We start from the raw sequence: 26,296 nt of genomic DNA, 5'->3' as shown, positions 1-26,296 counted from the left end.
CAACCTAGAAAACTGTTTAAACTATACAGATCATTACAAAAACTAAAATTCAATACCGTCTATTCTGTTGGCTCTATGAAGGGTACTGCCCCCTTGAGATCCTATGTGACAATGGCCAACTGACTTGACATTTCTTAGTAATAATCATGATGCCATCATCTTACATATGGACACATAACATGGTGGTAGATTGAATAATAGCCCCCAAAGCTATCCGCATCGTAATCCCTGAAACCTGTGAATGTTACTTTATATGGTAAAGGGACTTTGCAGATGTGATTAAGTTAAGAACCTTGAGATGGGGAAATTGTCCTGGATTATGCAAGTAGGCCCTAAAGGTAATCACAAGTATCCTTCGGAGAGGGAGGCAGAAGGAGATTTAACAATGGAAGAGAAAGGAAGGGATGTGACTATGCAAACAAGAGGTTAAAGTGATAACAAGAACAGGGCCAAAGACTGTAGACACCTCCTAGAACATGAAAAAGGCAAGGAATATTCAATAGAGTTATCCCTGGAGCTTACAAAGGGAGTGTGGTCCTGCCAGCATTTAGCCCAGTGAAACCCCTTTCAGGCTTCTGACCTCCAGAACTGTTTGAATAAATTCATGTTGTTTTAAGCCTCAAAGTTTATGGTAACTTGTTAACAACGGCAATAGGAAACTAGCAATTCACTCTGGCTACATCCTTTTCACTCTTGACTCCTGAAGGCTGATTTTTCATTGCCATGGGTAGCTACTCTCAGAAAAGCTGGTCAGTTTGTGGGCCTCAGATTCTTGTGCCCATGACCTTCCCAAAGCCCTGAAGCAAAGAAAGCCAGCTCCAGCATAGATATACTTCCTTCCAGCTAGGTCTGCTTACTACTGAGGCTACTCAGTTGTCTGTGGATATACCATGGGTTGGGAGCTAGAAAACATCCTTTATCTTTCTGACACTGTGAGAATAATTTCATTCAAAATATTTGAAATATAACCTAGTAAATTGTTTTAACAGTTATAAATAACTGCAAAAACTGAAATGCAATATATTCTATTCTGCTGGTTTTATGAAGGGTGCTGCCCCCTTGAGATCATTTGAGACAGCAGCTGACTGACGTGACATTTCTTAGTTATAATTACGATGCCATCTTACGGTTATTACACAACTTGCATGTGTACAGCAATTTACAGTTTATATATATTTCTTCATCCTCACTATAATCCTAACTGGGGGAAAATATTATTACCCCTATTTTATAGACAAGGAAACAGAGGCTCAGAGAAAGTTTCCCAATATCTCAAAACCTAAGGAAGTCCAAGAACTCCAAACCTGGTCTTCTAAGTACATAATGCACAAAACAGAGTCACTATCCAAAAAGACAAGTGGGCTGCTCCCAGCTTTTCTACTGGCAGAATAAAAACAACGTTGCTTATTTATCAAAGTTATAACGTTATATCAATAAAGATACACTTTCTTCTTTGTTGTCTTCACAACTCAAAATTACTTCACTTGAGAGGCACTGTGATGTCGTTGAGACCTGACCGTGCCTCTTTTCATCTGTACCATCATATGACATCCAAAAGGTAACTTAGTTCTCTAGGTTTCAGTTTCTAAAAAGGCTGTAACGTATGGATAATCAATCCCATTTTCAGATGAAGAAACACCTCCAGAGGTTATTCCCCTAAGTCCATACAGCTAATAACTAGAAGAGGTAGGACATAAAAGCAGGCCTTTTGAATTCATTCATTCATTCATTCATTCATTCATTAAACAGATAGTTTTTAAGTGTCTATATCAGGCTAGGTCCTGGAAATACAAAGATAAAAAGGACAAAGATGAAAAGCTTCTTGTAGAGCTTACAGTCCGATGAAAAAAGACATAAAGGTACACAGGTAATTATAATGGAGTGTGATAAGTGACATGTGCAAGGTGCTACAGAAGCACATGGGAAGGCTTCTCAGAAGTGACATATAAATTGAGGTGTGAAGAATAAGTAGGAATTTTCCAGGCAAAGTGGGAGGGGAAAGGGAAGGGTCTTCCTGACAGAAAAGGTATATAGCTTCAACGCAAAGCTCCAACACACTGCATACCCATGTCTCTTAGCATTGTACCTTCTGGCCTTGAAACTTATACAAGCGGTCCTAGCCACAGTTTTGTATGGCAACCAGGGTATTCCCATGAACCCATGACTTCCAAAATGGCTAAATCTGTATAGCATACAGATCAGTTCACTGGCTCTAAATGTTACGTATTCTCTTCTTTAAATATTGTTGTTTGGGGAAGAGGGATACCAGCTGGATATCATATTTTAAAGAGATACCACATTTAAAAATCACCAGTGAGGATTATTTTTGACACCAAAGCAGACTGTGACACAAATATTCAGAGTTCACACCAAGAGGGAGCAGCTCCTGACATGCTCAACAGGAAAGGTAATTGAGACTGCTATTCATAAGACCACCTGAGCTATTAGATACTAAACAAGATGCAATTTATAAAGGTATCTGGACAAGTTAAAAGATAGAACTCAATAACTTCCATTTTTCACACGAAGAACACATTTCTCTGCTTTAGACACTTTCCCATCAGATCCAAGACAAAGAATAAATCAACTAAAATACTTTTTTGAAAGGTTTAATGTATCATTCTAGCAGAGGCCGTCTTTCACTACGATAAGATTATCCCATTTTCAGATGGTGCATATGCCCCCAAATTCCGGCACTATATCTCTGAATTACAAAAGTATTTTTACTTCTCATGTAACTGAGCTTATTGGAAAAGAGCCAATTTTACATTCCACAGTAACAACAAAAAACAAACAAACAAAACCACCAGAATTAGAACAAAGCAGTACTGATGTGTTCACTTCATTATTCAACCTAATTTCTTGAAACTGAAATGAATTTTTGACGAAAATGTCCTTTTCCATGACTGAACCCTTTAACAGGCTATATTTGACTTTAGAACATGTGCGATCTCAACTGAATATTGAACATTTGTTTAATCTTAGATCAAATGGGAAGCCATCAAAGCCACTCCTCCGTGTCTCCTTTTTTGAACACAAAATAAAATGATCTTTTCTAGATTCTTTCCTGTATCTTTCCTGGGTGTGAATGTGCATAGGCCAATGTGCAATCCCACATTTACCAAGTGCCAGACAACCTCTGCTCTAATTCTAAAATTAGGAAAATAAACAAACAAGAAAATCTCAAGCCTACACAATGCTGATTAAAATGTTCATACTTTCTTCATCCTCTAAGTCAGGAAAAAAAACCACCCAGTAATGTTGTTATGAAATTGTATAGACCTAACTAAAGAAACATGCCTCATGAGACTCGTGACCATGTACTGGCAGCTGGAGCAAGGTGTGGTGAAGGCACATGGTATTTTGATGCAGCTGTTGTGAATCAGCCATTTTTTTGTCTTCTGCTTTAATGCAGCAACTTTGATGCCTGTAACAAACTATTAAACTTGCAGGATAAAAAAAAATCACTAAATGTTTGAGGCAGATATCCACAACCCATCACTCCACTTCTCCTTCCGGCCCACCTCCATCCCAGAGTGTGAATGGAGGATGGGGCGTGAATGCAGGATGGACCGAACCTCAGAGATGGCGTGACGTAGGGTGAGTAGAAAGGGGATGGGGGCTAGACATGATCTGGTAACTAACCCACACAAAACTAGGAGTCGGAGACTTCCCTGGCGGTCCAGTGGTTAGGACTCCACGCTTCCACTGCAGGGGGTGTGGGTTCAGTCCCTGGTTGGGGAACTAAGATCCCACATACAGTGTGGCGCCCCCCTCCCCCCCAAAAAAAAACTAGGAGTCATGTGCTTACCATACTCGCTCATTGAATAAAGGAGCATTTATCATTTGAACAATTTCTCAGAATGCAATTGTTTTCTTGAATGGTCCACATATCACATTCTCAGATTCTGTCTTTGAAGTTACAATGGTCACATGAAGTTACTTTCTAGATAGATATAGATATAGATGTAGGTGTAGAGATAGAGTCTGAGAGATATGATCTGGTTGTCTTAATGGGAACTATTTGCTTGAAAATCTTCCTGAATATGGAATTTTAATGACAGATCATGCGTAAGACATTGGGCTGCGGATAGAGGTGGAAGAAATGAGGACAGCTACTTGGACCACAATGTGACATTCTCTGCTCCTGAGGGCACAGGAAATCCTAACATTAAATATCTAACACTGCTCTCAGCATGCAAGTCTCAGCCACAAAGTCTGGTGCAGGGGAAATATAACTTTACTTTTCTGCAACTCGAGTTGATTTCTACTTTGAAACTTCCTTCTTCCCAGTTACTAGAAATTTAACCTCAGTCAATTCATGGATCCATCTCCCTTTTCCCCCTGTCATATCTAAAACCTATGAGGACCTCTAGTTTCCTTCTGCCATAGTGGGGAGTCCTGCTATATTTACAAATATGATCCCCTAAGCACTCTGTTCCAGGAATCTTCTGTTCCCCTAAGACTCAGCCTTTTGGAAACCAGAGCCAGTGAGCTTCCTCTGTTACTGTTGTCCATCAACCATGTCAAATCCCTCTCCTGAGGCAACTGATTCATTCATTCACCAAATATTTACTAAGGTTCCACTACATTCCAAGCACCATTCCAGCAGTGAACAAAACAGGGAAAAACAAATCCTGGCTCTTATGGGGACAAACAGTAACTATGCACATAACTAAGTAAAAGGCAGTGTTTCATACAGTGGAGAAAAGACAGCCTCTTCAGTAAGTGGTGCTGGGAAAACTGGACAGCTACATGTAAAAGAATGAAATTAGAACACTCCCTAACACCATACACAAAAATACACTCAAAATGGATTAAAGACCTAAATGTAGCAGCTCAATAACAAAAAAACAAACAACCCAATCCAAAAATGGGCAGAAGACCTAAATAGACATTTGTCCAAAGAAGATATACAGATTGACAACAAACACATGAAAGAATGCTCAACATCATTAATCATAAGAGAAATGCAAATCAAAACTACAATGAGGTTATCACCTCACACCGGTCAGAATGGCTATCACCAAAAAATCTAGAAACAATTAATGCTGGAGAGGGTGTGGAGAAAAGGGAACCCTCTTGCACTGTTGGTGGGAATGTGAATTGGTACAGCCACTATGGAGAACAGCATGGAGGTCCTTAAAAAACTAAAAATAGAACTACCATATGACCCAGCAATCCCACTACTGGGCATATACCCTGAGAAAACCATAATTCTAAAAGAGTCATGTACCAAAATGTTCACTGCAGCTCTATTTACAATAGCCCGGACATGGAAGCAACCTAAGTGTCCATCGACAGATGAATGGATAAAGAAGATGTGGCACATATATACAATGGAATATTACTCAGCCATGAAAAGAAATGAAATTGAGTTATTTGAGTGGATGGATGGACCTAGAGTCTGTCATACAGAGTGAAGTAAGTCAGAAAGAGAAAAACAAATACCATATGCTAACACATATAATATGGAATCTAAGAAAAAAAAAAAGGTCATGAAGAACCTAGGGGTAAGACGGGAATAAAGACACAGACCTACTAGAGAATGGACTTGAGGATATGGGGAGGGGGAAGGGTAAGCTGTCACAAAGTGAGAGAGTGGCATGGACATATATACACTACCAAACGTAAAATAGATGGCTAGTGGGAAGCAGCCGCATAGCACAGGGAGATCAGCTCGGTGCTTTGTGACCACCTAGAGGGGTGGGATAGGGAGGGTGGGAGGGAGGGAGACGCAAGAGGGAAGAGATATGGGAACATATGTATATGTATAACTGATTCACTTTGTTGTAAAGCAGAAACTAACACACCACTGTAAAGCAATTATACTCCAATAAAGATGTTAAATAAATAAATAAATAAAAAGAAATAAACTCCAAACATCAGTGGAAAAAAAAAAAAAAGGCAGTGTTTCAGTTGCAGATGGCTGCTATGGTGACAATCAAGCAGAGGAGGGAGTAGGAAAGAATGTTGTGATTTTGGAATTTTAGATTAGCTGGAAGGCTTCACTCTCAAAGTGACGTTTCAAAACAAATCTTAAGGAAGTAAGGTAGTGTGCCTATGTGAATAGCTGGTGGAAGTGTGTTCCAGGCTCAGGAAACAGGAAAGTCAAGCCCCTAAGACAGGGATGACACGAAGGAAAAGAGCAGATAATGTCAGCGAGGTAGCAGAGGGCCAGATGGGGGCGGCCAGCAACACAGAGTGGTCTCACTTGGCCCTGTCCAATAGAAGCATAATGTGAGCCAGATATGAAACTGTAAATCTAGTGACCACAGTTTTGGAAAAAAAAGGAAAAAAACAGGTGAAATTAATTTTAATAATATATTTTATTTGATCTACTATATCCAAACTATTTCAACATACAAGCAATAAAAAATTATTAAAGACCTATTTACTTTTTTTCGACTGAGGCTTTAAGATCCATAGTGTATTCCATACTTATGGCACAACTCAACTTGGAGTACCCACATTTTGAATTCCCAATAGCTACATATGGCTTGCAAGTATCATATTGGACAGTGCAATTCTGGCCACTTGAATGAGGAGAAGGGCTAGGAGGGGAACTACAAGGAAAAAAATCAATTACTATATCACCGACATCACCCTGTCATGCATACGGCATCGTATTTCCTATAATAACACTCCTTTATAATGCTGGCTTAGAGTACCAGCAGTACTACCTTAGAGGTGGTGTTTTCTTAAAGCTTTTCCTTTTCTGATTATAAAAGTCATATGTACCCCTAAAATTCAAGCAATACAGAAATGAATAGTGGAAAGTGGATATTCACTCAAATCAGGTGAGGGTTAGGGATTGAATGAGGATCAGGCAGCCTATGGCACATATTATATGCTCACTCCTGCTGTTTGACATGTCGATATGCTGCTTCGGTGTGACTATTCCAATTCACTTTTTCTAAAGTAAAATTTGAGAGCACCCAGGATCTATGGACAATCTTTAATGGGATTGTATAAATTGCCATTATCAAGGGATACCTACCTATGTAGCTTCAAACTAGTGTAGCAGAGTATTACCTAGAGGTTAAGGTTGTATTTTTTTCTCCCCTTCTGCACATACAATACACTCAGAGCAGCTCAGGCTCAAGGAAGGGTGAATAGATGCTTAAGGCAGCCATGCCCAGAAACAGCCCTGGATCTGTAACTGACAATTGAATGCAGATATGATGCCACTCTTTTCCTTTAGCAAGCTTCTTTCTAGCCTTCTTCTAGCTCCTCAAACCTCCCATACCCAATCTTCCACACTCAATCTTAGCTCCACTAGAATTTCCATTCCATGGGGGCAGAGATTTTTATCTGTTTCATTCTCTGCTGTATCTCCAAAGGTTAGGGCGGTGCCTCACACGTAGTTGGTGCTCAGAAAACATGGTGAGTGAATGAACGAGGCAGATAGCATTAGACTTGAATTCCATCATTTTCCCACCACCAAACCTGCAAACCCCCTCACAGTTGCATCCTTTTCTTTTCCATTTACAGTGCAGGCCCTGACTCTATTCCTCCCTAAGGTAACACTTCCACTAGGGTTGAGTCCCATCCCCCTCCTTGGCTTCTCAGGGCCTTCACTCCTTCCCTAACCTCCTCTTTTTCTGACATTACTACCTCCAAACCTAAAGAAAACTCTCTCCTAACTACACATTCCTCTCCACTACCCAACCTCCCGCCGACTTCTTCCTCTTTTTCACAGCTAAACTCTTCAAAATAGTCACCTACAGTCTTCAGTTCCTCTCCCATTCTCTCTTAAAATCATTCGTAACTGGCTTTTGCCCACACTAATGACATCCATATTGCCTAACCCAATGGATATTTCTCCGTACTCATCTTACACACCCTCTCAGAAATACCTGACAGAGTGGACCACACTCCTGATTTTCCTTTTATCTCAGTAGCCACTCTGCACTCACTTCTGCAGCCTTTCCCCCTGCAGAGGCCTCTAGAGATTGCGGTGCTTCCCCAAACTTCATATTCATACTACACACTTGCTTTCTCTCACCACCACATTCCATCCATCAGCACGCAGTGTCACTTCCACCGCCAAAGAATATGTTGATTCTGTCTGCTTCTCTCCCTCTGCACAACCACCCTTCTAGCTCAAGTCACCAGTACCCTCACCTCAACTGCATCCTAAATTGTCTCTCTGTTCCCATCTTGGCCCCCACAGTCTATTCTCAACCTAGCATCCAGAGAGATTTCTTTTTAAGTCCAAGCCAGATCAGTTGCTACTGTGCTTCATGGCTCCCAATGGCTCCTCATTATCAGAGTAAACTCCCAAGTCTTTACCACAGCCCCTTCCTAACTGCCCACTCTCATCTCGTACCACTTTCCCTCTTGTTCACTGGGCTCTAGCCACACTTAGCATTTTTGGTATTCCTCAACATCTCTAATCTCTTTCTTGCCTCAGAATCTTTGCATATACTATTCCCTCTGCCTGGAAAGAGCCCGTTTTCTTTATCTGCCTGACTCCTCTCCAGGAACTCTCAGCATAAATGTTGGCTCTGCAGAGGCCTTCCCTGACCACTGTAACTCCCTCTACCTTCCAATCTTCCTTCTTGAACTAAGCTGCTTGTTTGTTAACTCCATAGCACTTATGACAATTCATAATTATTTTACTTGTTTTTTTTTTCTTTCTCCCACACTAGACTCTCAGCTCTTTCTGGTCAGTATCTCTCAGTCTTGTTCACTACTGTATCCCCAGGTCTAGCTCAGTATCTGGCTCATTCCACTAGAGGTACTCAATAAATATTTGCTGAATACATGAATGAGTGAATGAATGAAGGAAGAAAGGAAGGAAGAGCAGTACATGGTGACCTAGAGAGATGCTGGGGAAAAGCAGACAGAGGGACGTGGTGCTGAGTTCCAAGTTCAAATATATGATCTCCATCCCTGAGACTAGCCCTCATATTTGGTCTGTGACTGAGAAAATGCTTTAGCAATTCGGGGTCTTTCGTGCTTCCATATGAATTTTAGGATTATTTGTTCTAGTTCGATGAAAAATGTCATGGGTATTTTGATAGGGACTGCATTAAATCTGCAGATTGCTTTGGGTAGTATGGCCATTTTAACAATAGTAATACTTCTAGTTCAAGAGCATGAGATATCTTTCCATCTCTTTATGTCATCTTCAATTTCCTTCATCAATGTTTCATAATTTTCAGTGTACGTCTTTTACCTCCTTGTTAAGTTTATTCCTAGGTATTTTATTCTTTTTGATACGATCTTAAACAGCATTGCTTTTTTTACTTTCTCTTTCTGATAGTTCACTATTACTGTATAGAAACACCAACAGATTTCTGTATATTAATCTTGTATCCTGCAACTTTGCTGAATTCATTTATTAGTTATAGTAGGTTTTTGGTGGAGACTTTAGGGTTTTCTATATAAAGTATCATGTCATCTGCAAATAATAACAGTTTTACTTCTTCCCTTCCAAATTGGATGCTTTCTATTTCTTTTTCTTGTCTGATTGCTGTAGCTATAACTTCCAATACTATGTTAAATAGAAGTGGTGAGTGTGGTCATCCTTGTCTTGTTACTGAAATTAGAAGAAAGGCTTTTCAGTTTTTCACTGTTGAATACGATGTTAGCTGTGGGTTTGTCATAAATAGCCTTCACTATGTTGAGAGATGTTCCCTCTATACCCACTTGGATGAGAGTTTTTATGATAAATGGATGTTGTATTTTGTCAAATGCTTTTTTCTGTTTCTATTGAGATGATCATATGGTTTTTATTAATTAATTTGTTAACTTGATGTACCACATCGATTGATTTGTGGATGCTGGAAAATCCTTGCATTCCTGAAATAAATTCCATCATGCTGTATGATCCTTTTTATACATTGTTGGATGCAGTTTGCTAATATTTTGTTGAGGATTTTTGCATCTGTACTCGTCAAAGGTATTGGCCTGTAATTTTCTTTTTTTGTGGTGTCTTTGTCTGGTTTTGGTATCAAGGTAATGGTGGCCTAGTAGAATGAATTTGGGAGTGTTCCTTCCTCTGCAACTTTCTGGAATAGTTTGGTAAAGATAGGTATTATTTAGAATTCCCCCATGAAGCAGTCCAGTCCTGGACTTTTGTTTGCTGGAAGTTTTTTGTTGTTTTTTTCTCTGGTGGCGGGGGCGGGGGTTGGGTTGTGTTTTTTTTTTGCAGTATGCGGGCCTCTCACTGTTGTGGCCTCGCCCGTTGTGGAGCACAGGCTCCGGACGCACAGGCTCAGCGGCCATGGCTCACAGGCCTAGTCGCTCCGTGGCATGTGGGATCTTCCAGGACCGGGGCACGAACCCGTGTCCCCTGCATCGGCAGGCGGACTCTCAACCACTGTGCCACCAGTGCAGCCCTGTTTTTTTTTTTAATAACAAAACAAATTTCAGTACTAGTGATCAGTCTGTTTAAATTGTCTGTTTCTTCCTAATGCAGTCTTTGCAGGTTGTATGTTTCTAAAAATTTGTCCATTTCTTCTAGGTTGTCCAATTTGTTGTTATACAACTGTTCATAGTATCCTCATGATTGTTTGTATCTCTGTGGTATCAGGTGTTATTTCTCCTCCTTCATTTCTTATTTTATTTGAGTCCTCTCTTTTCTTTTTGGTGGGCCTGGCTAAAGGTTTTTCAATTTTGGTTATCTTTTCAAAAAAAAACAGCTCTTGGATTCATTGATATTTTCTATTGTTTTTTTGATCTCTATTTTATTTATTTCCTCTCTGATTTTTATTGTTTCCTTCCTTCTGCTGACTTTGGGCTTTGTTCTTCTTTTTCTAATTCCTTCAGGTTACGGGTATGGTTGTCTATGTGAGATTTTTCTTGTTTCTGGAGGAAGGCCTGTAGCTATAAAACTCCCTCTTAGAACTGCTTTTGCCACATACTGTAGACTTTGGAGTGTTGGGTTTTCATTTTCATTTATCTTGAGGTATTTTCTGATGTCCTCTTTGATTTCTTCATTGACTCACTTGTTTTTTAGTAGCATGTTGTTTAGTCTGTTTGTTCTTTTCATATTTTTCTTTCTATATTTGATTTCTAGTTTCATAGCATCATGGTTGGAAAAAAATGCTTGCTATAATTTCTATCCTCTTAAATTTGTTGAGACTTGGTTTGCAGCCTAGCATATGATCTATCCTGGAGAACAATTCATGTGCACTTGAAAAAAATGTGTATTCTGCTGTTTGGATGTAATGTCCTGTAGATATCTATTAGGGCTAACTGGTCCATTGTGTCATTTAAGACCACTATTGCCTTATTGATTTTCTGTCTGGATGATCTGACCATTGACGTCACTGGGGTGTTAAAGTCCCTACTATTATTGTATTATTGTCAATTTCTCCCTTTATGTCTGTTAGTATCTGTTTTGTATATTTAGGTGCTCCTGTATTGGGTGCATATACGTTAATGAGTGTAATATCCTCTCTTTAATTGATCCCTTTATCATCATATAGTGCCTTTTTTGTCTCTTCTCATAGACTTTAAAGTCTATTTTGTCTGACATGAGTATCGCTACCTTTCTTGTCATTTCTGTTTGCATGAAATATCTTTTTCCATCCCCTCACTTTCAGTCTGTGTCTTTAGTTTTGAAGTAAATCTCTTGTAGGAAGCATATTGAAGGGTCTTGCTTTTTTATCCAGTCAGCCACCCTATGTCTTTTGATGGAAGCATTCAATCCATTGACACTGAAAAGTAATTTTTGATAGGTATGTATCTATTGCTATCTTATTACTTGTTTTCCAGTTATTTTTGCAGTTCTCTGTTCATTTCTTCTCTGTTTCTTCCCTTGTATTTTGATGATTTTCTTAAGCAGTATGCTTGTGTTCCTTTCTTTTTGGTTTTTGTGTATCTCTTGTAGGTTTCTGATTTGTGGTTACCATGGGGTTCATATATGTTGACAGATCATTATATCTACTTGCTTTAAACTGATAATCATTTAAGTTCAAACATATTCTAAGAGATCTACATTTTTTAATCCCTTCCCCAATAGTTTGTGTTTTTTATGTCACATTTTACATCTTCATGCTTATCCCTTAACTTTTTTTTTTTTTTTTTTTTTGGCTGTACGCAGGCCTCTCACTGTTGTGGCCTCTTCCATTGCGGAGCACAGGCTCCGGACGTGCAGGCTCAGCGGCCATGGCTCACGGGCCCAGCCACTCTGCAGCATGTGGGATCTTCCCAGACCGGGGCACGAACCTGTGTCCCCTGCATCGGCAGGCAGACTCTCAACCACTGCGCCACCAGGGAAGCCCCTCCCTTAACTATTTATTGTAGTTATAGTTGCTTTAAAAATTTTTTGTCTTTTAATCTATACACTGGCTTATTTAACTGGTTGCTCCTCAATCTTTATTGTATATTTGTCTTTCCTAGTAGGATTTTTCTTTTCCAATATATTCTTACTTCTTTTCCATTTAGAGAAGACCCTTCAACATTTCTTTTATGGTAGGTTTAGTACTGATGAATTCTTTTAGTTTTTGTTTGTCTGAGAAGTTCTTTATCTCTCCTTCTATTCTAAATGATAATTTTGCTGGGTAGAGTATCCTAGGTTTCAGATTTTTCCCTTTCAGCACTTTGAATCTATCACGCCACTCTCTTTTGGCCTGCAAAGTTTCCACAGAGAATTCAGCTTATAGCCTTATGGAAATTCCCTTGTATATGCTATTTATTTTCCTCTTGCTTCCTATAAGTCTCTCTTTAACTTTTGCCATTTTAATTATGATATGTCTTGGTGTGGGTCTGTTTGGATTCATCTTGTTTGGAACCCTCTGTGCTTCCTTTACCTGGGTATCTGTTTCCTTCTTCAGTTTTGGGAAGTTTTTAGCCATAATTTCATCAAATACATTTTCAATCCCCTTCTCTCTCCCTTTTCCTTCTGGAACCTCTATAATGCGAATGCTGGTATGCTTAATGTTCTCCCAGAGATCTCTTAAATTGCTTCCATTTTTTAAAATTTGTTTTTCTTTCTGCTGCTCTGGTTGGGTGATTTCCATTATTCTATCTTCCAGATCACTTATGTGTTCTTCTGTATCACTTAGTCTGCTGTTCATTCCTTCTAGTGTGTTTTTTATTTCAACTATTGAATTATTCATTTCTGATTGGGACTTTTTTATGTTTTCTAGTTCCCTGTTAAAATGTTCAGTGTTTAGATCAATTCTTTTCCCTAATTCAGTTAACGTTTTTATAGCAATAAAAATATTGCAATAGCAATATTTTGAATTCTTTATCTGATAAATTGTTTATTTCTGTTTCATTATTTTTTTTCAGGGGTTTCCTTTTGCTCTTTCAATTGAGAGTAGCTCCTCTGCCTTTTCATCTTGCTTAATTTGCTCTGCCTCTATGAATTTAGGTGAAGTAGTACCTTTTGTGGTCTTGAAGGGGATGTTCTTATGTGGGAATGTCCCTATGCAGACTGTGTGTGCCCACTTTCTTTGGCAGAATGGCTGGATTTGATGTGGATGCCAGTCACATCTTTCCTCGAGGTATGCTGCCAGCTATCACCTGGGTAGGGGGTAGGAGGTAGGGCTAGAGAAGAAGTTAGAGCTGGCACAGGGTGTGAGGTGGGATTTCCTCTCTGCTCAGTGGTTGTCACTTCCCTGTCAGGGCAAGGTCTGATCCCAAGTTGCTGGAGTGGAAACCCTGAGGGTCAGGCTCCAGCTGGCTCTGTTCCCTTTAAGTGTCTGGTTTTCCCTCTCCCTGTACTGGGACCTTTGCCCCAGAGGAGAGGAGTGCTGAAGCAAGCAGGGCCTGTGTGCAGACAAAGGTCCAATGCACTGCCTGTGTAAGCACCTGCATCTTGGCTCAGACGCAGCCTTCCTTGCGAGCCCCCTTTGTCTCTCACAGCTTATCACTGCCCCCTGCCTCTGCCTTCCCCACCCTGTTCTGGAACCCCTCGCAGGGATGATGGGGACCCACATGGACTCTCAGCATGTGTTGAGAGATTAGCTGTGGTAGAGTGGCCACCATCAGAGATCTGGGGGGCTTCTGGGGCACTGCCTGTGTATGTGCCAACAATGGCCACCCTGCCTGGGCTCCTGTTAGTCCCATCATTCCTCCAACCAGCAAAGGGGGCTTGTCTCCTCCATGTAGAACCACAGGACTTGGGTGCCCATTCTTTGGCTTGACCTGCTCACTCCCCAGGGTCGGTGTCTGCCCATGTAATCTCCCTTTTCCTTTGAGTCAACGCCCAGGAGCACAGGTCCCAAGCTGATCGCTTTTCTTCCCTTCCTACCCAATTACCTATGCATCTTTCTTACAACCTTGGTTGTTGAGGAGTCCTTCTTCCAGTTTCAAGTTAGTTTTCAGTGAGAATTATTCCACATGTAGATGTATTTTTAATGTGTTCTTGTGGGGAGGTGAGCTCCATGTCCTCTTATCTTACTCCACCATGTTGATATCCACCCCCTCACTCATTAGTCTTAATCTATGTTGCTTCCACTCCCTTAATGCATATTCTGCAACTAAATAGTGGCATCCTCCAACCTTAATACTCATAAGCTGGAGTTAAAAATAGCAACCAAATTTGTGAGAAAATTTGTGCAAAATAGCACAATATTGGTGCATAACAAGTGCTCAATAAAGATTTATAATTTTGATTATGAGTAATGGTAATAGATATATCAAATGGAACCTTTCTTACAGCATGAGATGCATCTAGATGATAAATGTAACTAAACTAACATAATGCCTAGCACTTAGTAAGTGCTCAATAGATAACAATCACTAATATTATCTTACTTATGTATACTTTTTTAAAATTATTCTCTCAACAGATGTGTGAACTAGGTAGAGGCAGGAAATGCCATCTCAGAGAAATGGAAACTGAGGCTTAAAAAGGTAAACTGACTTGCCAAAGGTCACACAGCTAGTAGGTGATAGAGCCTGGACAAAAGCCCAGATCTTAAGACTCCTGGGTCAATGCCATTATGATTACTGAGTGTGTGACTGTGCCACAGGTTCTATCAGGCCAGCTGCTTTTGTAAATAAAATTTATTGGAACACAGCTACACACATGTGTTTACATTTTGGCTACGGCTGCTCTTATGCTACAACAGCACAGTTGAGTAGTTGTAACAGAGACCATACGGCCCAGAAAGTCTAAAATATCTACTATCTGGCTCTTTAAAGAGAAAGGATAGACCTCTGGCCTAGTCCAAAGGCTATTTAATGACATTGAGAACTAAAATTATCTATACATAATCACTTTGTAAATTACCAATTACAAAATGAAGCATTAGAAACAGATTGTCGCCCAAACTCAGTCTCTTCCCAAAAGCAGAAGTGTCACAACATCCCCTGTGGCCAGTGCCCCTTGATGCCAAGTAGGAAGGGCTGAAATGTAAAAAGCAGCATATCTCCAGGAGAGATTTTACTGCCATGGACTTCTCAAGGCTTCGACTACCAGGTGACTGCAGGTGCCCTTTGACCACATGCAAAAGTGCCACCTGCTGTCAACCTTCTCAGACACACCTTCAGACTAAAAACCACATCACTTTTCCCCTTTTCCTTTTATTCTCCTTTAAAGCAATAGTAGTAATCATCCCAATTTGCTTGACCCCAGGAACTTGGGCTGGCATAGTTGAGACTGTGTAACCTCAGCTGGCACCACTAAGCACCCGGCCCCAGCAAAAGAGCCTGAAACAAATGGTACTGTAATTTGTGGTAATGATGCTGGTTGCTCAGTCCTAGATGTGCAGATATATTTTTGATTACCAGCCTAGGGCTGTGTTCCATCTGGAGGTCAAGACGCCACAATTCCATTAAACGTTTCGAACCCCAAACGACCACACTGTTCCCATCAAAGAAGAGTTTTCCTTAATTAGTATATACCAGAGTTGGCCCTTCCTTTTAAACAGGTGGTATGGAGACAGCATCTTATCAATCAAATCTTTTCCCTGGTAACTTCATCAGTGTCTCTAGACAGAAACTTATGAGTGATCTGCTATAAAAGTTACGGAGAACAACTTTAACAAATGTTATTTTGATAAACTCCCTGACTGCGAACATCCAGCTTTGAGTGTTTGAAGTTGTAATATGTGTCATCGATGCTTTTTATTCCCTGGTGATGGAGAAGGTTGAGTAGCATAGTATATCACTGTTATCAAACTTTTAGTTTAGGCCACTTCCTGTGATCGTGCTGTGCACAAGGCCATCTTCATCACTCTAACAAAGGAAGTTGATTGTGTAAGGAATATATGGCAGGGTGCCTTTCCTCCTAAATATATCACTATGAGAGGAAGTTAACTGATTGGCAGTGGGGATGAGGATGCCATTTCCTTCTCCGTGAAGGAACACACTGATGTTAAATGCAGTTGAAATTGGAATGTTTACACTGGCTTACACTCTATGTAAGGAATTAGGAACTTGGTTGGAGATATACAGACCACATTCTGTAGAAAGGCCATTTCTAAAACATAAAAAAATAAATTCAACTCTAAGTAAAGGACTATACCATATCCTCAGAGGAATCATCTTTAAAGAATTCAATACACTAAGGTATTTTATTTCCTAAATATCATTTACAATCCAGGCATGGCAACACTGAGGAAACAACTGAAGTATATTTTATGCTACTTATCCTAGCAATATTCAAGTCTTTATCGTATTTACTTTATCATATTTCTTAGGGGCTAAATTCTGGTTCAGCTTCTTTCTACCTAAATGAGATCTAACCAGAATAGCATTCAAGAGTTCATCCATAGTCTCTTTAACCAACTCAGATCAAGCACCCCCTCATTTTTCTTATGTGTATGCAGACAAAGATTAACTTAAGAAGCAGTAGTGGGCTTCCCTGGAGGCGCAGTGGTTGAGAGTCCGCCTGCCGATGCAGGGGACGCGGGTTCGTGCCCCGGTCCGGGAAGATCCCACATGCTGAGAAGCAGCTGGGCCCGTGAGCCATGGCTGCTGAGCCTGCGTGCCCGGAGCCTGTGCTCCGCAACAGCAGAGGCCACAGCAGTGGGAGGCCCGCGTGCCGCAAATAAAAAAAAAAAAAAAAAAAAAAAGAAGCAGTAGTAATGTGCTTTTCTTGGCAAGGATGTATGCTAAGAGAGTTGATGTTTTAGTCATAATTAAACTTTTTGGAAGAGAATACACAACCCATTTAAAGAAACCTATGTGTCTCTAAGGAAGCTGTACAGGAATGTAACAGGCATTTGTTGTTCCTTCTAGCAGTCCAGGATATGAACCCCCTTCCAATGCATGGGGAATCCTTACCTCATGAGTTTTGATGGGAGGCAGGGTCCATTTCTCCCTTAGAGATGCTGAAAATGCCAGATACTTGCTTTGCCAGCCTCCCTTGCTGCTAGAGTATTGACATCTGTTATACCAACTTCCCTAATAAGAATCACCTGAGGGCTTCCCTGGTGGCGCAGTGGTTGAGAGTCCGCCTGCCGATGCAGGGGACACGGGTTCGTGCCCCGGTCCGGGAAGATCCCACATGCCGCGGAGCGGCTGGGCCCGTGAGCCACGGCCGCTGAGCCTGCGCGTCCGGAGCCTGTGCTCCGCAACGGGAGAGGCCACAACAGTGAGAGGCCCACGTACCGCAAAAAAAAAATAAAAATAAAAAATAATACAAAGTACTACTACTACAGGGCAGTGGGGGGAGACCCTGACTTTGCAGTAAGGAGACCTAAATTTGAATCCTATGTGACCTCTCTGAGTCTCTATTTCTTTATCAGTAAACTGGGAATGTCATCTAGTTTTATACAGCAGCTGTGATGATTAAATTAAATAGTAACTTAAAGTGCTGCTGGCAGGCTCCAGAATCTCCCTCTAAGAGGGGATTAGGGATAGCAGTGTGGGAAGGGGATGAGGGATGTGTCTTGAAGCGCTATTTGCATAGCAAACACACTATTGACTTTGATCACATATTTACATGTGGTGACTTTGAGAGGTGGTTTATGGAGATTGGTGCACAAAGGCACTCCTGGGAACTGCCACTAGAAAGGGCTTCACACAGGGCATTAAATGTTATTTTCCATCTTTCATTCCTTAATATTTAATGTGCAAATCTAGTCAAAGAACTAGATCCTAGGAGAGTAGGATTTCAGAGCTTGTAGGAAACTATTGCTCATTAGTTACCTAGTCTACTGAATAAATCATTTTGAGTTACAAAAATTCCAGTGTATTTAAAGAACATAAGTTATACACCCCACATGTTTTTCTCTGATATGCTTAACTATGATCCCAGTTCCTATTTATAGCCCTTATTTATGGAATTAATCTAATATGTGGCCAATGTCTTCCAATCAGAAGGCTATATTTTGAGGTATCATCCAATGTTAACTCACTCAGTAAGGTCCTGCCATTAGTTGGCTGTTGCTATAGCAAAATGGAAATTAAAACTTGAGAATTCTAAATCTGATATCTGCCAGACGGGTAGGATGCAGACAAAATATATTTCCATTATGATGATGATTTTTTTTTTATAACTTGGCTCTCCATTTCTCCTTCTCTCCCCCTCACTCCATATGATCTCCAGCCCCACTCCACTCCTCACAGAAAGATAATCCACGTAAACCACCGCAAATTCAATCATCCATATTTTCCCACACTCATGGTTCTATACAGACACATGCCTATGCATATAGCTCATATACAGGATTTTTCTGTTGGATTTTGTTTTACAAAGATAAGACCATATTAAACATCATCTTCTGCATCATGCTATTTTAACTTAATACTGTGTGGAAATCCCTTCAAATATTTTTCTTAATGGCTGCATGACATTCTATGATTTAGATATACCGTATTTTATTCAGCCATCTGCCTATTGATGTCTATTTTTCTTCCACCTTTTTACATTATCAAAAAATTCAAACTAGGTACATATATATGTACAATATACTATATGTGTGTATATATATACTATACACATGTATATATATCCATAGATGTGGAACTTCCCATTAAACATAAAAAGGCAGTTGTTCAGGAGCTTCACGCATCCCAGTTCCATGGGGACAGAAGCTCCTGTGCTAGGGACCATTCTGGACCTCAACTTATGTACCTCTTCATCTGGCTGTTCATCTGTATCATTTATAATATCCTCTATAATAAACTGGTAAACAACCCTGGAAGGGCCCAGGAATTCGAGATAGCAGATATCACTAATGGCAGGGGGTGGATGCTTCTAAAAAACAGGAGGATTGGTTGAAAGCCCAATTGAGAAGCCCTTACTATGCTGACAGAGGTACACTGTGAAGAAGCTGATCCACAGAAACTCTGGATTTTGAAAGACCAGTCAGAGCTAAGGGTGAAAACACTGAAAGAAGAGGAGATTAAGGGGAAAAAAGCATCCTGAGCAGAGGTACGCACAATGGCTAACAATGGACAGCTGAGTAACACCATATATATGAGGAACAACTCCTACAGGAAAGGATCAGTCAAAAAGAAAAATACATGGAAAAAGAAGAGGAAAAAACAGAGAAAATACAGGAAACAATATAAAATTATAAAACAAAAACAAAATTAGGATACTATAAATAAAATATAAATTTAATATTTAAAATACTTAATATTTAAAATATATATAAAATATAATTAAAATATGGTAGCAGAAAGTTTAAATCAGTAGATCAGTAGAAATATTTGAAGATAAATTTAAGGAAATCTACCAATGTATGTAAAGCAAAGTGATAGAAAGTAGGCATTTTTCAGAAATGTGAGGTTTCAGAAGTTTATCCCCTTCAATATTTGGGGGGAAGCTACTGAGAGTAGATACACATATCTGTTAAGAGATTATGATGGTACAATAGTGATAGGTACTATAAGTAATAAGAGAAAAAAGATAATTATTAAATCCATGAAGATTAGAGAGTTATATAAGGAGGACATATAATATACTACATTACTTAGCCATCAAAATTTCTACGATAACAGTAATAACGTAAAGAGTGACTATGGAATTAAATATAGCTATAATATAACCATATTGGAAGGATGGGATAGGAGATATGTATTAGGCTGGGAAGTTTGCAAGCTATGTAAGAAAGCAGAATTCTTTTTGTTCATATTTGGAAGTGAAAGATAATATATGAAATTAATTATAAAGAAACAGGAATATTACATGTCATTTATATATATGGAGATACATATGATAAGAAACAGCTAAAAGAGTTTAACAGCATCTGGGAAATGGCAGTGGGGACTGGGAAACACTGGATAGTTGATTGTTATTTTTATAGAATTTATAGAACTATCTGATTTTTAAACTATAAATATATATTATATGCAAATATTTATTATATATAATATATAATTTATTATATATTTATGTTATATAATACATTCAAATTATATAAATATACTTTATTGATTGTATTATTAACATTTTATTAATTCGTTTAAATTCTATAAATATATTCATAAAATTATATATAATATTTTGTCTATTATATTATATATAACATATTATAAATTAATATATATGATATAAACAGATGTATTATATATAGCATATGTATATATTATATAAAACTGTGATAAAAATAAAAGTTAAATTTCAAAATGATACAAAAAATTTTAACAGTAGGTATATCTAGGTGGCGAGATTATGTGTTTTTATTTTCTTCACTATGCTTCTCTGGATTATGAAATTTTTCTTCAGTAAATCCGGATTACTATTATAAGCAGATTTTTTTAAAAGACTGAGAAAAAACCTGAGGAAACTCAACAATTGTGATTAAGATTACCTTACTATTATGAGCAAATTATGACAAAGAAGATGAGTATTCTCTAAAAATAAAGAAATATCTTGATTTTTTTTTTAAAGAGTTGTTCAATGTGTGATGTTTTGGGCTGCAAGTAACAAAACTCTAACCAACAATGGCTTATCCCAGGAAGATATGTACTGTTTACTGAATAAGAAATCTAGTGGAAGCCAGTCCCAGGGTCTGTTTGAGTGCTCAAAGACATAATCCATAAACCAAGCCCTTCTTATCTATTCCACCATCCTCAGCCTTGTTGCCTCTTGGTCACAAGATGTCTCCTGCAGCTCCAGACATTCACACAACAAGATTGAAAGCAAAACAGGAGGGAAGGGGCAGAGGGAATCCTCTTTGTACAGCTCTTTATAAGGAAAAAAAAATCTTTCGCATATGGCCCCTCATAATCTAGATGGCCAAAAACTGTGTCACACATACCTACCTCTAGATCAGTGAATGGTCAATGGGGATGGTATTCCATGATTGGTTTACACTGCTTATGTTGTCCAGGGTCCCTGTCAGTAAAGAAAAGAAGATGAGGGAAATGACTGCTAGAAAGGCAGTCGAGAGTATCTGCCACAAGAAAGTATGGAACTGATTAATATACTACTCTAGACATTCTCACTAAAGTATTTATCCAGGGTATATCCAAAAGAAACCTGTGATTCCATTGTACCAAAAGACACACAGCAATATTTTAGTACAGCATGTTCTATAGACATAACTGAATATTTAAAAAGAATTTACTAAGTAACTGCTAACTATAAAGCACTGTGCTAGACACATCAGTGAGCATAAAGACAATGAGAAACGCCCTGCACAATATAGCTACTCCAGAAGAAACACAAGAGATTCAGTGATGGTTCTTAACCCTGGCTACACATTAGAATCATTTGGAAGCTAGGAAAATGCTGGCTCCAGGGCCATACCCTAAAGCAAATCAAATCCCTGTGGGTAAAGCTGGTCAAAGGCAAAAGCTCCAGGGAAATTCTAATATACAGCTAAGATTGAGAACAACAGTACTTGACTAGTAAAGAAGCTAAATTGTCTACCTTTTTTACACCCTTTTCCTCCTCTTGACCCATCTCTTCATGAGGGGTCATCACACACAACTCAGAAGCTCTACCCCCAGAAATACCCCAAGATTTGCCCACTTTCCGTTTTCTAGACTTTCCAACTCCTTTTATCAAAATGACCTACCCTATGGCCATGCCCTGTCACATGTGACGTCACAGCAACTGACCTGCTTCATTAACTCACACTTTGCATTACATGACTTTCTGCCGACTCTTCTGGAGACCTCTGCCTAATGGTAGGGCTTGGGGCTGGTGAGGGAAAGGTGTATGGAACCTGACTTAGTGTTTAGTGTAAAAATATTTTGCCTGCTCTGTCTTAATGGATCTGTCCTCTCCTGCTTTTCTCCACCTGGCAAGATTTTGCCCATCTTTCAAGGTATTGTTCAGATAGACTGCGCGCTGCTGCCTTTTTGAACCCCAGGCATAATTTCCCATACCTTCCTCTCTGCTGCCCTAGCACTAAATCCCCACCACTCACAGTGCACAGCTGTAACCACTATATTGCAGAAGAGTTGTTTCTACCTTTGACCAAAGCTCTTTTGAAATCTTAGTTTTTAAATCTCACCCTCCACAAACTCTGAGATCTGAAATCAGCTCTCCAACTTGCTTAAACGCTGTTGCACTTTAGAATTCTCTGCTGCAATAACAAATGTCTTTGCTCAAATGTTCTTTGGGATTCTCTTATTTCTTTTATAGTGTTTTTTAATTCTCAGATTTTAATACTCCAGCTTCCTTCAGCAACAAAAAGCAATGGGGAAGGATGAGGAAGCATATGTTCCAAAATCTTGATAATTTTTGAATCTGAGTGATGGGTATATGAGGTTCACTACATACAACATTATTTATTTATAAATTTATGTGTATAAATTTACACATAATATGTATAATATTCAGGTATATCATGAATATTATATAAATTTTAAACTATTTATAAATATATAAATATCTTAAAAACATATAACATAGGGTTTCCCTGGTGGCGCAGTGGTTGCGAGTCCACCTGCCGGTGCAGGGGACACGGGTTTGTGCCCCGGTCTGGGAGGATCCCACATGCCACAGAGCGGTTGGGCCCGTGAGCCATGGCCGCTGAGCCTGCGCTTCCAGAGCCTGTGCTCCGCAGCGGGAGAGGCCTCAGCAGTGAGAGGCCCACATACCGCAAAAAAATATATATATAATATATATATATATATATATATATAACATAAATAAAATATATTTTAAAATAAAATTATATATAACATTCTTAATAGTAAAAACAATTTTTGTTCCTAGACACTTATAACTGTTTTCTAATATGTTAATACAACTTATTTTATCAGTATTTACATTGTCTTATGACTTTGTTCTAATAGCTATATTACCTTTTGGGCTTAATTATTTTCTACTAACTCAGAGGCTCAGAGGAATTCTTGTCATTTTTGCTGGATTTTAGGGTATTTTTCTTCTTGGTGTTTTATTACTTTTAAATTACTCCTTAATCTCGTAAGACATTATAAACCTACTTTCTCTTTCATTGTTTTTAGTAATACTGAGTAGATACAAAACTATGAAACTTACATATAACGAATAATGATTCAACAAACACTGTCCAGCACCTGATTTAAGTGTCACTGATATTGATGTGCCCTGCAGGACCCTCCCTTTTCTTATCCCCCTCCCCTGGTCAAAGAAAGTCCCAGCCTGAATGCTGTGTTCATCATTCTCAGGATTTCTTTATTGGTTAGCCACATATTTGTCTTCTAAACATGTTTAATTTTGCATGTTTTAAATATGCTATAAGTAGATCTATGCATTCTTCCACAACTTGCCTTTCTTGCTCAAATTATGCTATTATTAAGTGAGTACTTTTACTACTTCAGGAACAATGCACAGACTCCATAATAAAATTTTCACATATCTCAATTAAATATATATTTATAATTATTCATACACACACAATATGCTGTTGTTATTGTTATTATACTTGCTTTAAAGTGTTCATTTAGATTTACCCACATTTTCTACTTTTATCATTCCTTATTCCTTCATGCATTTCCACACTTCCAATGGGGATTACTTTTCTTTTGTGTGAATATTACCCTGTATTGTAAATGTGTCCATAGAGAATTTCCTGTTTTTATTACTCTGAAATCTTTATTTTGCCTTTATTCTCTTTATATGTTTTGAAAATTTCTCAGCTATTATCTCTTCAAATACTGTCCCATTATCAGTCTTGGACATTAATTTTACCATCCTTTTTGTGTGTTTTGTTTTGGATTATTTCTTCTGAATTATTCTCTATTACACTCACAAATTCTCTCTTCAGCTGTTAAATCCACACCTGTAGAACTTGATTTCACTTACTGTTTTTTTTTTCTATTCTAGAATTTTTATTTGGTTCTCTTTCAAACCTATGTCAGTTTTTATACTTTCCAGTTCTCTTCAGAGATTTTTAATTTTGTCTCATCTAAAGGAAGATATTAGGGGTTTTTTGCAAGAAAATGTCTTTTTAATGATACTTAAAATATATGGCATGGCAAGAATTATTTAAAATGTGTTTCTGAGGCCTGAAGTTTGGTACTGCCTGCTAAAATACAGATGATTTTGGGCTTCCCTGGTGGTGCAGTGGTTGAGAGTCTGCCTGCCGATGCAGGGGACACGGGTTCGTGCCCCGGTCCAGGAGGATCCCACGTGCTGCAGAGCGGCTGGGCCCGTGAGCCATGGCCGCTGGGCCTGCGCGTCCGGAGCCTGTGCTCCGCGGCGGGAGAGGCCACAGTGGTGAGAGGCCCGCGTACCGCAAAAATAAAAAATAAATAAAATAAAATACAGATGATTTGGATAAGGCTGTCTTCTTGGGATAAACGTGAGACCCAAGCTCATCTTATTATAAAGCTAATAGAAAGGAACTTGGTATTCAGACAGTTAGGTAATAGGTATAAATCCTCCCAAGATATTAGATCCCCTGAACTCATAACAGTTAGAGGCTGTCCATTGGCCTGTGTGCATTAAATAACTCCTCTTAACCCAGAGGCCAGCAACACACTGTTCACACAGAAAAAGTCAACACAAAGCAGAGCAAGAGGAAGCAGAGCTAAATCCAATAGATATGTGACCACGACTCACCCAACAAGTGTTTCCTGAGCAGCGCGTCAGTCCCGGGAAAGCGGACACGTGATCCACGTGGCCTGAATTCTCAGTCTCGGATCCAAGCAGACTGGCTCCGTTTTTATAAGCAACCGGCTTGATTTTCCACATTGGTGGGCATGCTTTTCACAGCAACACATCTCCATTCTAAGCGGAAGGCTATGAGCCTACACCTGTGTCGAGCCCTGTATGAGCGTGTGTACGTGCGTATGCACGTGCATGTGCCTGCGTGCACACGTATGCGTGACTAAATGGATAAGTGAATGAATGAACGAAAGATTTTTTTTATGTCTACCTAAAGTAGACATAATATATGAGATCAACGTTTACAAAAAGGCTTTCATTTTTTTCATTATGTGGCAAGTCACTGAAATATTACACTATTTTGAGTCTAGCATCTCCTAAAGGAAGATATTAAGTTTTAATGACATGAATCTATATAGTGAAAAACCCATCTTGAAATGTAAGATGGGAGTCTTATTTCTACTTTTTGTTCTTTCTGCTTTATCACGTTCATATTGTCTTGTTTCCGATTATATTTCATTGAGTATTGAACACTATATTTCAAAAATTACATGTAGATCTTAATTTATTTCGGAAATGATGATAACTTCCTCTAGAGAAGTTTTTCACTTGTTTCTGCCAGGCGCCTTCTATTGCTTAAACCTGGGATCACCTTAATCCAATATTTGGTCTTGAGATTTTGGGGGCTGTCCAGGTGACACAGAGCTGATTGCCGTCTGTGCAAGTGCCATCCTCCTTCCAGTTTACCATTACTTCTAGGATGCTTCTTTCCATGTTCTCAGTCTAAAGAAGGGGTAATCATACTACAACCCACAGATCAAATATGGCTGACAAGCCAATTCCAGTGCATGGTCTGCTTTTGCATGACCCATGGGCAAAGAACATTTTTCACATTTTTAAAGGGTTGTAAAAAAAATCAAAGGGCAAGATGAGTTGGAGACCATATGTGGCCTGCAAAGATATTATTCTCTGGCTCTCTGCAGAGGAAGTTTGCCAACCCCTGGTCCAAAACATGAAGTACTTTGCCTGACCCCTAACTTTGTTCGATTCTGTACCCCAAACTTTTGTCCCCTACACCTGAAAGGCTTTTAAAAAGAGACTCAGCATCTCTGTTACCAAATCGGCAAACTCTCCCAGGGAAAAGGGCAGTCTTGAATGGCAGGCCATTTCCCTGTTTTCCTGTCTTCTCCCATATCTTTGCCTGGTAATTCTTTACTATGTTTTTTAACTCTTTTATGCTTTTAAGAAGACAATTTTTTTTTTTTTTTTTGCAGTACGCAGGTCTTTCACTGTTGTGGCCTCTCCCATTGCAGAGCACAGGCTCCGGACGCACAGGCTCAGCGGCCATGGCTCACGGGCCCAGCCGCTCCACGGCATGTGGGATCT

This window comes from Delphinapterus leucas, chromosome X (genome assembly GCF_059928025.1).
Source record: "Delphinapterus leucas isolate spDelLeu-1000000601 "Yukka" chromosome X, BTC_Dleu_Yukka2, whole genome shotgun sequence".
NCBI classification, from domain to species: Eukaryota; Metazoa; Chordata; class Mammalia; order Artiodactyla; family Monodontidae; genus Delphinapterus; species Delphinapterus leucas.
This window is presented reverse-complemented; position numbering follows the sequence as displayed.